At 42.7% G+C, this 12334-nt stretch overlaps 1 protein-coding gene across 6 annotated transcripts in view; it reads left to right on the top strand.

Moving 5' to 3' along the window:
- LOC106613025 (neural cell adhesion molecule 1) overlaps positions 1 to 12334 on the top strand; it is a 106232-nt gene that overhangs the window by 346 nt on the left and 93552 nt on the right. The window lies entirely within an intron of this gene.

The following is a 12334-nucleotide window of genomic DNA, read 5'->3' as shown; positions in this document are numbered from 1 at the left end:
ATTTGATAAAATACTCGAATTAGGAAAGGTGGACTGACAATCGTCCATGACAATCTGCATCCATTGAAGGACTGTGCACATGTCCCTCCTTCGACAGTATCAGGTGGATGGATGTAAGATTGTCCAATTAAACGTTTTTCAGTGGGATGGTCTTTCCATGTAAATTGGCTGGCTAGCTGCTGCCATGTTGTTGACATATTCTGCCATGGTGTACACGAGTAAACATTTGCTTAGTTAATAATGCATTACTATATTTGATATATAGCTAGTTGTTTTATCATATTCTGAGGGAAAATATAATGTTCACAAGTGTTAGCTAGCTAACCTTACCTACCTAGCCAGCATGCCTATCAGCAAAGCAGTTTATTCCATCAAGACAAGGCATTTCAATTATGTTACGACCATTGGCATACACCTGTGATACGTTTAAGTTGCTCTCATTACATTAGGGTTTATCTTTTGTTGTCATATCACCAGTAATTGCATTAATATAGAATACAGTATGGATTTGTCTATTGAATGGATAGCTTGCAAAAACAGTGCTTGCTTGCGTACATCAATGCGTTTGTTGCTACTAACTCCTCCTGGTCATCTCTCCCAAACATCATGACTGTTTGCAAGCAACCTAAAATTTAGCTAGCAATGTTTCTGAAATTGAGATGGAGCTACTTTCACAAGTGCAGCTACTTTCACTCGCTTGCAATTTTGTTAGCATCCATTTTACTATGGTCCAGGTCCACAACTAGGTGGTCCAGCCCTATCATCACAGGGAAGGGAATTTGGAGGGGAATTATCGGCTCTATTGGGGAGAGGTACGCCACCCATGCGACTCGTGGCTATTTAACAGTCAGAGGGCCTTGAGATAGAAGCTGTTTTTTAGTCTCTCGGTCTCAGCTTTGATGCACCTGTACTGACCTCGCCTTCTGGATGGTAGGGGGGTGAACAGGCCGTGGCTCGTGTGGTTGATGTCCTTGCTGTGACATCGGGTGCTGTAGGTGTACTGGAGGGCAGGTAGTTTGCCCCCGGTGATGTGTTGTGCAGACCGCACCACCCTCTGTAGAACCCTGCGGTTACGGGCGATGTAGTTACCGTACCAGGCGGTGATACAGCCCGACAGGATGCTCTCAATTGTGCATCTGTTAAAGTTTGTGAGGGTTTTAGTGGCCACGCCAAATTTCTTTAGCCTCCTGAGGTTGAAGAGGTGCTGTTGCGCCTTCTTCACCAAACTGTCTGTGTGGTGAAAAAGATTGAGCTGGAGGCGTGCGTGACCACGCGGTCATGGGTGAACAGGGAGTACAGGAGGGGACTGAGCACACAGCCTTGTGGAGCTCCTGTGTTGAGGATCAGCGAAGTGGAGGTGTTGTTTTCTACTTTCACTACCTGGGAGCGGTCCGTCAGGAAGTCCAGGACCCAGTTGTACAGGGCGGGGTTCAGACTAGGAATGCACGATATATCGGTGAACATATCGGAATCGCCCGATATTAGCTAAAAATGCCAACATCGGAATCGGCCTGATGTCTAGGTTAACACGGATGTTAAAAGACGATGTCAAAGCTACTGTGCATACCTTTATAACGTAGGTACATGACATAATGATGCCATGTAAAATGTTGTGCTACACGTGCAACACAGCATTCCTAACCTAGCCCACAATGTCTGCTGTGTGGATCGAGCAGTCAACAAGTTGAGCCATCATTTGAAAGAGTAAGAACATTTTAGCGAGACATCTCAAAGGCGAAATCCATTAAAGCCAAGATAATGGAATTTATTGCCCTTGACATCAACCGTTCTCTGTCATGGGTGATGTTGGCTTGTCGACTGGTCGAGCACCGGTACACACTACCAAGTGCGCTATTTTTCAGATGTTGCCCTACCGGAGTTACACAGTAATAGCATCACTTCTATTAGCTTCACGACATGCATACTATGGAACGCCATTTGGTTCTTTGCGTGTCAAAAAAATACAGTAGCACTGTCAAAGCTGTACAAAAAAGTCTGCAAACAAGCAAACACCGGCCACGAACGATGTGTTTGCAATACCGCGTTGGTAATAAAGCATAATTTGTTAGACCGCAACTTCTGGGGTAGCTAGCTTTAGCTTGGTACCTAGCTAGCACCAATACAACAAGCCTGAAAACAATGACCAGTAGAAACTGCAGTCATTTTCATTATTCTTAGCAATGATTTAGGACTCCTTGTGAGTAAGTATTAGCTAGGTTGCCACTTGTTGTTCGCCTGTTGAAATTGAATTTCAGTTCATGAAAATAAATAGCTAGCCAGCTACTTAATCCTGTTGCCCCAGCAGCCAGCTTGCTTCATCTAGTTAGTGAGGCTCGACCGGACCGGGTTATGTGTTGACCCGTCTATGTGAAGCTAGCCACAATAAGGATTAGCCACAATAGTGGACTTTGCGATTAGCCTTCAAAATAATAGTATGGCATAATTCTACTATGTATTAATTTGCATCACTGTCAATGACATACTTTTATTTTGAAGGCAAACTGCAAATTCCACTATTATGTTCAATCCTTATTGTGGCTAGCTTCACATAGATGGGTCCTACCACCATTAATCGAATAAGAACTGTCTTATAAATTAATGTTATTTTAGAGCATGACACCTAGCTATATAGTTAGCTAACTAACTATAGCTACTGAAACAGATTGTCATTTTGCTATGTTTTTGGGGAAGGTCATTGTTTGCCTCCATGAGCTAGCTAGCTTTTCTTTATGGCAAGCACTATAGATGAATTTTTGTAAAAAATGAAATACGAGTGATACTGTAATCAATGTGTAATAACTACGTAAAAAATGTATGAACACGCTAAATTATTATGTGACGTGCAGTCATATTCAGGTCCTGATTGGTCAACAAGCTTATTTGACACGTCAAATAGTGTTACCGTAATTTCCGGACTATTGAGCGCACCTATATATATATATATATATATATATATATATATATATATATATATATATATATATATATATATATATATATATATATATAAAAGCCGCACCCACTGAATTTAATATTATTATTATTTTTTAACATAAATAAGCCGCATATGTCTATAAGCCGCAGGTGCCTACCGGTACATTGAAACAAATGAACTTTACACAGGCTTTAACGAAACACGGCTTGTAACAAAAATAAATAGGCTTTAACGAAACACGGCTTGTAACAAAAATAAATAGGCTTTAACGAAACACGGCTTGTAACAAAAAATAAAAAATTAGCAGTAAACAGTAGCCTACCAAGAAAGTCATTGGTCACCATCTTCCTTCTCCTGTGCACTGAAACCACTGAAGTCATCTCCTTCGGTGTCGGAGTTGAATAGCCTCAGAATTGCTTCATCCGATATTGGATCGTTTTCATTGTATTTGATGTGTATCTTTTTTGACACATGCAAAGACCCAAATGACGTTCCATAGAAATCCTGGTTGAGAATGAAACGACTGAACAACGAAACAGCACAGCACAGTAAGTGAAAGAAATAGGTTTTGATTATGTTTTACTGATAATGGGGACATACGTAAATGCCAACAAAATACGTTTTTGGTCAGTGTAGTGTGTGTGTGTAACCTTTATTTAACTAGGCAAGTCAGTTAAGAACAAATTCTTATTTACAATGACGGCCCGGATTACACTGGGCCAATTGTGCGCTGCCCTATGGCAATCCCAAGCACGGCCGAATGTGATACAACCTGGATTCAACCAGGGACTGTAGTGACGCCTCTTGCACTGGGATACAGTGCCTTAGACCGCTGTGTCCATGTGTGTGTGTTAAATATTTAACTGTACTAGAATGTTTAAAAGGCCGCTAAAATGTTAAATATCGGGTATCGGTATCGTTTTTTTTGGCAAGGAAAATATTGGTATCGGATAAAAATGTCATATCGGTGCATCACTAGTTCAGACCCAGGGCCCCAAGCTTAATGATAAGCTTGGAGGGTGCTATGGTGTTGAATGTTGAGCTATAGTCAATTAACAGCATGCTTACATAGGTATTCCTCTTGTCCAGATGGGATAGAGCAGTGTGTAGTGCGATGGCGATTGCATCGTCCGTTGATCTATTGGGGTGGTACGCAAATTGAAGTGAGTCTTGGGTGTCAGGTAAGGTAGAGGTGATATGATCCTTAACTAGCCTCTCAAAGCACTTCATGATGACAGAAGTGAGTGCTACAGGGCGATAGTCATTTAGTTCAGTTACCTTTGCTTTCTTGGGTACAGGAACAATGGTGAACATCTTGATGCAAGTGGGGACAGCAGACTGGTATAGGAAGAGATTGAATATGTCCGTAAACACTCCAGTCAGCTGGTCTGCGCATGCTCTGAGGACGCGGCTAGGGATGCCGTCTGGGCCGGCAGCCTTGCAAAGGTTAACATGCTTACATTTCTTACTCACGACGGACAAGGAGAGCCCACAGTCCTTGGTAGCGGGCTGGGTCGGTAGCACCGTGTTATCCTCAAAGCGGGCGAAGAAGGTGTTTAGCCTGTCCGGAAGCAAGACATCGGTGTCCACGGTGTGGCTGGTTTTCCTTTGTAGCCCGTGATTGTCTGTAGACCCACATACGTCTCGTGTCTGAGCCGTTGAATTGCGACTCCACTTTGTCTTTGTACTGATGTTTAGCCTGTTTGATTGCCTCACGGAGGGAATAACTTCACTGTTTGTATTCGGCCATATTCCCAGTCACCTTGCCATGGTTAAATGCGGTGGTTCACGCTTTCAGTTTTGCGCGAATGCTGCCATCTATCCACGGTTTCTGGTTAGGGTAGGTTTTAATAGTCACAGTGGGTACAACACATCCTAAACTCTTCCTGATGAACTCAGTCACTGTATCCATCAATGTTATTCTCAGAGGCAACCCGGAACATATCCCAGTTCACGTGATCAAAACAATCTTGAAGCATGGATTCTGATTTGTCAGACCAGCGTTGAATAGACCTTAGCGTGGGTACTTCCTGTTTGAGTTTCTGCCAATAGGAAGGGAGGAACAAAATGGAGTCTGGATCGGATTTGCCGAAGGGTGGACGGGGGAGGGGCTTGTAGGCATTTTGAAATATTGAGTAGCAGTAGTCCAATGTTTTTCCAAAGCGAGTACTACAGTCAATGTGTTGGTAGAACTTCGGGTAGTGTTTTCCTCAAATTTGCTTTGTTAAAATCCTGAACATTAGCGAGTAAATACTCGGAAGCGGTGGATGGTATGCACGCCTCCTGAGTCGGACTAGAAGTCCACTAAGAATACCTCGTCTCCGCCGGTGGTGTTTTGGAGCAGCCTCTACAATATGTTCAATTGCCCTGGGGGTACGAACAAAGGATCCAATTCGGGAAAGTCATATTCTTGGTCGTAATGCTGGTGAGTTACCGTCGCTCTGATATCCAAAAGTTATTTCCCAGCTGTATGTATTAACACAAAATCAATTCTGGGCTAAGAAATAACACACACCAAAAAAAAATAATACTGCAAAGTTGCTTAGGAGCTAGAAGCAGAGCTGTCATATCTGTCAGCGCCATCTTACTCTGTCATAGCTGTTGGTGCCAACACACCCCCTCTGAAAGACACACATACAGTACATTTGGAAAATATTCAGACCCCTTTCGTATTCCCCATATTTTGTTACGTTAAAGCCTTATTCTGAAATGGATTACATGGTTTTTTCCCTTCAACAATCTACACGCAATACCCCATGATGACAAAGCATAAACAGGTTTTTAGAAATTTCTGCAAAAAAAACAGAAATATCACATTTACATAAGTATTCAGACCCTTTACTCAGTACTTTGTTGAAGCACCTTTGGCAGCAATTACAGCCTTGAGTCTTCTTGGGTATGACGCTACAAGCTTGGCACACCTGTATTTGGGGATTTTTTCCCCCATTATTCTCTGCAGATCCTCTCAAGCTCTATCAGGTTGGATTTGGAGTGTTGCTGCACAGGTATTGTCAGGTCTCTCCAGAGATGTTCAACTGGGTTCAAGTCCAGGCTCTGGCTGGGCCACTCAAAGACATTCAGAGACTTGTCCCGAAGCCACTCCTGTGTTGTCTTCGCTGTGTGCTTAGGGTCATTGTCCTTTTGGAAGATGAACCTTCGCCCCAGTCTGAGGTCCTGAGTGGTCTGGAGCAGGTTTTCATCAAGGATCTTTCTGTACTTTGCTCCATTCATCTTTCCCTTGATCCTGACTAGTCTCCCAGTCCCGGCCGCTGAAAAACATCCCCACAGTATGATGCTGCCACCACCATGCTTCACAGTTGGGATGGTGCCAGGTTTCCTCTAGACGTGACGCTTGGCATTCAAGCCAAAGAGTTCAATCGTGGTTTCATCAGAACAGAGAATCTTGTTTCTCATGGTCTGAGAGTCCTTTAGGTGCCTTTTGGCAAACTCCAAGCAGGCTGTCACTGTGCCTTTTACTGAGGAGTGCCTTCTGTCTCGCCACTCTACCATAGAGGCCTGATTGGTGGAGTGCTGCAGAGATAGTTGTCCTTCTGGAGGAATTCATCTCCACGGAGGAACTCTGGAGCTCTGTCAGAGTGACCATCTGGTTCTTGGTCACCTCCCTGACCAAGGCCCTTCTCCCCTATTGCTCAGTTTGGCCGGGCGGCCAGCTCTAGGAAGAGTCTTGGTGGTTCCAAAATTCTTCCATTTAAGAATGATGGCGGCCACTGTCTTCTTGGGGACCTTCAATGCTGCAGACATTTTTTGGTAGCCTTCCGCAGATCTGTGCCTCGACTCAATCCTGTCTCGGAGTTCTACGGACAATTCCTCATTAATTGTTTTTTGCTCTGACATGCACTGTCAACTGTGGGACCTTATATAGACAGGTGTGTGCCTTTCCAAATCATATCCAATCAATTGAATTTACAACAGGTGGACTCCAATCAAGTTGTACAACCATCTCAAGGTTGATCAATTGAAACAGAATGCACCTGAGCTTAATTTCATATCTCATAACAATGGCTCTGAATACTTAAGTAAATATGGTATCTGTTTGTAATAAATTTGCCAAACATTCTAAAATGTATTTTCGCTTTGTCATTATAGGGTGTTATTTGTAGATTGATGAGGAAAATGTTTAATTTAATCAATTTTAGAATAAGGCTGTAACGTAAAAAAAATGTCTGGATGTCTACATACATATACAGGTTTTTGGAAATGTGCACACTAAAAACTGGTTCTATATAGTGCCAAATAAGGGTTATTGGGCTTGTAACCATAGCGGAACCCATTTAGGTGCTATAGGTAACCTTTTTTGAAGGTTCTATAAAGAACCATGCTTATAAGGTTCTTCATGGAACCTGTATGGTGCTATAAAGGTTCTATCCTAAGGTTCTATAAAGAACTATTTAAAAAAGTTTCAATGTAGCACCCTTTATTATGGCTCTATGGAGAATGGTTCTATACCCTAGTCAAGAAATCCTATTGGATTTCATGTTATAGGATTCCAATAAAATAGTCCAATAGAAAAATCCTATAAGATTTTTGAACCAGTCCTATTGGAGCCACTGGGATTCTATGCTATAGGATTTTGTCTTATAGGATCCTGTAGACTTCCAATACAAGAATCCAATAGAATAATCCTATCAGATTTTGGAACCTATCCTATTGGACTGATTTTTCTATTGGATTCTTGTATTGGAATTATATAGGATAACACCCATTTAATGGGTTCAATTAAGAAAAATACTTATCAAAAACCGATAAGATCCAAACGGATTACTTTTGATTTCCAATAGGAAAAATGTTGTCCAATAGAATTCCAATACAGGTGACACAAAATCCTATAGGACTGTGAGAATCCTATAGGATTCCATTGGGAAAATCACTAATCATTTTTACATTTTAGTCATTTAGCAGACGCTCTTATCCACAGCGACTTATTTTTTTCCATACTGGTCCCCTGTGGGAATCAAACCCACAACCATGGTGTTGCAAACACCATGCTCTACCAACTGAGCCACACAGGACCGTGCAGTTCCCTAATTCCCCGTTCCCACACGGGAATCCTATTGGATTTTTTTGTAGAACCATACAGGGTTTTGTTAAAATTCCCTAGGTTTTATATTTGTTTATTAACAAGTTGAATCAGGTTTGTTAGCTCTGGAATGGCTGGGGGAGGAGAGAATTGAGAACTACTGACTTAGTCAACTGTTCTCAATTGACACAAGGCCATACGTGAGTCTTTCACAAGACACAGTCATATATAACATGTAATAGTGTAACACAGCAGCGTTCTTTGGATCAGGATGGTTCCACGTAGAACCATCACTCTTCCCAAAGAACCAAAGAACCACTGAGGAACCCACATTTTTTTTGCGTGTGCGGGTGGCTGCCACACTGGGCACACAGGGAGCTGTTGTGGGGGGTTATGTGCCTTGTTCAAGGAGGCAATGCTATCTAGGATTTGATACCAGCAACCCTCCAGTTGGCAGCTCACTGCCCCCCCAACTTTTCGCGTTGGACCCGGGATTCTAATTGGCCACCGTCCGGTTGCTGGCTCTCCCCTCTAACCGCTAGGCAACCTACTGCCCCTAAGTCATGAACAAAATCAGTTTGAGTTTGCCCTAAAAGATCCTACAGTGGTTTTTCCATAAACGTAAATAGGGTTTTAGTGGGGTTTTTAGTAGGGTCCAAGTTAGTATACAGACACCCATGCATTTTTTATAGCCTACCCAGTCTAATGGTGGTGCACCGGTGCAGGAAACCAAGTGTTTCCCTGATTACAAAACAAGGCCACTATTGTGTTATGCTATCATAAAACAGGACTATGCTTCAATAAGTAGGCTACTTAACATCTCTCTTTGCATCTCACATAACATGATGTTTAAGATGTGCATACATGTAGCTAGATGTGTAATGAATGCTTCATGAACATACTAGATCGTTACTGAAGGTTTTAGTGGTGATGCTCACTCAACTGCTACACGCTGTGTGTGACTCATCTCTGTGATGTCACCTGATATGGTGACGAGTTGTGGTCCTCGAGCTCCAGTCGTGATGGAGGCTGCTGTGCCTGGTAATGCTGCTGTGTCATCATCATGGTAGCTTAGCTAGAGGATGTAGCCTACCTGGTAATACCATGTCTTCTCTATCAGCTGTGATAAAAGGCTGTTTTGGTTAAGGCTTATCTCCTGGCCATCTGTTGTAAGGATTGTGTTTGGTTTCATTCCTCCCAGGAGCAGGACACTGTGTTACCCCCCTGAGATACCTATAGTAGCACGAGGAGGAGATGCTAATTGGCAATAAACCTTTGCTTATAATGTCAACAAGCAATGTTGTTGTTCCTCTTGATATATAAGCCATTTGAATATACATTTTGGCTGGAATATTCTCAAATCTTGTTGACTTTACTTAATCGTAATCCTACCTAAACTTGAAAGTAGACCTGGCCTATTGACTATTTTCCACGTCTGTTGATGGTTTTAATAGCAACCTGATATAAACTTTAGAATTTGCCATAATTGGATGAACGTTGATTTTAGACCCATAAATTCTGAGTGGTTACAGGGCTCGCGAGTTCAAGCCCAGTGCTGCATTGTTGTTTTTTGTGAGCGCCGACAAAGGCACATATATAGATGTCCTCAGGACCTTTTCAAACGTCAGAAATCAACGTCTCTTTCTTGTGACCAGCCTGTTTATATAGCCCAGCCTCGGCTATTTTAGGCGTATGGCAAGCTTTTTCAATAACTTTTACGCTGCACACACCCTTGTTTGGTGAACCTGAATAGGCTTAGCTGATACAGAATGTGAGGCACAGATGTTCTTAACGCAGAAGAGCATGGAGAAGTGAACGTAGCTCTTCATCCGATGCAGGCAACCTGGGTATTCCTCAGAGACCAAACGAATGGAAGAGCGAATGGACTGGAAACCTTTCTGCGTGATGATCTAATGCAATTGCTCTGATGCTCATTAGCAGAAGAAAAAAACATAGGATGTGAAGACGGAAGCTGGAGAGAGAAGGTCGGAAAAGGCATGTCAGAGACAGTCAACACATAACCAAGTATCTGATTCATAATGCTGTTGGACTAATATCTCCATTTAGAGGTTTGTGATTAGAGAGATCAGCAGTATGGTAGTGGGGATATCAGGGCTGCACTTCTTGATGCTGGTTAGCCTACTCTCTATGAATGGTAACTTTGACTTCCAAGAAGTAATATCTGAAGGTATAATTTTGACAGACGGCAGCTATGCCTCTCCATGGTCCATTTTGGTTCCTGCTGTGACTGCCTGCACAGTCTTATGAGTGGTGATTATGACAACAACACTACAGCCAATCATGCAGGCCTAGGTCTATGCTTGTATTTCTGCTGGATCCTGTCATATGACCCCAGCCAATCATGTTAGTGGAGATTTTTGCTCCAGGAGCAGTGGTTCAGTCTCAGTTGCCAGGGAATCATAGGATAATGTTCATTCAGATCAGATCATAGCTGATCACTAATCAGCATTATATACTAAAGCTGTGTTTGTTTGTAAACACACTGGTATCAGGACGCAATTGCCTGTGCTCTTTCTTCATAGTGAACAGCATGGACATACCTGCAGTGAGCGTTCACCTAGGGGGTCCTCCATTACAACCTGCTTTGAGAAGAATTGGCACATGTACAGAACGTTACAACACACTTACTAACCTACACTTAGTTGCTGGACTGCTATCTTTAGTTCAGCTGGTGTTTGAATAGCATATGTTACTTAAGCTGTTTATGGGTGGGCTCCCTCCCAGACAAGCTGCTTGGCACCTTGGAGCTCTTAGCATGTACAGTGAAACTTCTATTTCAATGTGTGTTAAGTAAGGTTTTATATCCTATTTTATGTCTGTGTTACCAATACAGCTTCATAACTGTATATTTGATGTGTTGTGGGCTAAGTAGTTGGATCAAGCTAAGAATCATGTCTGCCTTTTATCCTTAAAGCCCAGTTGGCATCCACATTTACTCAGACCTGTATGTGCAGCTGGCTGGCTGGCTGGCTGGCTGGCTAGCTGGCTGGCTGGCTGGCTGGCTGGCTGGCTGGCTGGCTGGCCAAATCATCCACAAGGAAATATTTCACAGTGCAAGATGGTGATGATCTCAGATTGACCACCAGACACAACTGAGATCATGGGATGTTTCAATTCATCTTGGATGGACGAGCTACATGGATGTGGATGGAGGATCTAGGAGGAATGTTTGGATGAAGGATCCAGTGAGATCAGAGTATGCACTGTTTCATATTCTGGGTATCCAGCAGAGCAGAGCCTATCTCAGAGGCGTAGGAGAGGACTCTGCTTCTGCAGCCAACCTCAGCTTCTCCTTTGATGGTGAGTGGAGCAGACAAATCTGGGCCTCTGAGAGATGCTTGGCCCTAGGGGACTAAAAACATGACGTTACACATGCACACTAACACAGTGTTCTGTCTACACACAAAACAACACTCACAGTGACTAGGGCTGTGACGGTCATGGAATTTTGGATGACAGTTATTGGTCAGCCAAATGATCGTGGTCACTGTTATATCCATTAGAATTGCAAAAAAATATTTGTTTTTTTAAGACACATTTTCTCCTCTCCTTCGCTCCTGACTGCATATGCTGCTGCTGCAGGGAGGGGGATGTTGCCTAGGCAACCAAAGATTCATTTGCTACAACACCTTGCTTGTTTCAGCAAGGAGCAATACAGTTTCATCGCGTTGTTAAGAGTCCGTGTTACTGCAGAATAGGATATTATTTTTGACAATATTGCAAAATTAATTTTGCGCTAGCTGGCTGTACCTGCACCAAAAGTCCAGTATTTTTCCTTCATAGCTTGTTCTCCATATTTGTTTTCAGCTCTTTTATTTCCATGACTGATCAAAACTCGTTTTCTCATGGGTCTCTCTTGTCCCTCTGCAGCAGATATATGATAAGCAATATGTTTGGAACATCGAATCGCAAAAAAGTCACAGTATGGAATCACAATACATATGGAATTGTGAGAATCATGAGAAACGTAATACATAATACTAACTATCGCGATAATATCGTATCGTGAGGTCCCTGGCAATTCCCAACCCTACCTCTGTGTGGCTACTGACTGCCACACAGTGCCTGCTGCTTTTGTCACTGATTAGCATACGACTTTATGCCCCTGCCCTTTTCATTAATAATATTGTATGACAAGTGTTGGTTTTCCATTCATCGACAGCTATTTGAAATGCAGTTTCTTGTTGTGCTATTTTCTACCTTTCTACATAGTTGTCTTGTTTCACCGTTTGCCCTCCAGGTTATAGGGAACATATATCAAAAGTTGGCTGATTTGGTCAACGTTTTGTCGAAGCAGCAGCTGGCTTACAGTACCTTGGCTTTGGGAGGTCATTTGGCAT

Source organism: Salmo salar, chromosome 09, assembly GCF_965601325.2.
Source record: "Salmo salar chromosome 09, fSalSal1, whole genome shotgun sequence".
Taxonomy (NCBI): Eukaryota; Metazoa; Chordata; class Actinopteri; order Salmoniformes; family Salmonidae; genus Salmo; species Salmo salar.
Note: the sequence above shows the minus strand (reverse complement) of the source record. Positions and strands in the feature narration are given on the sequence as shown.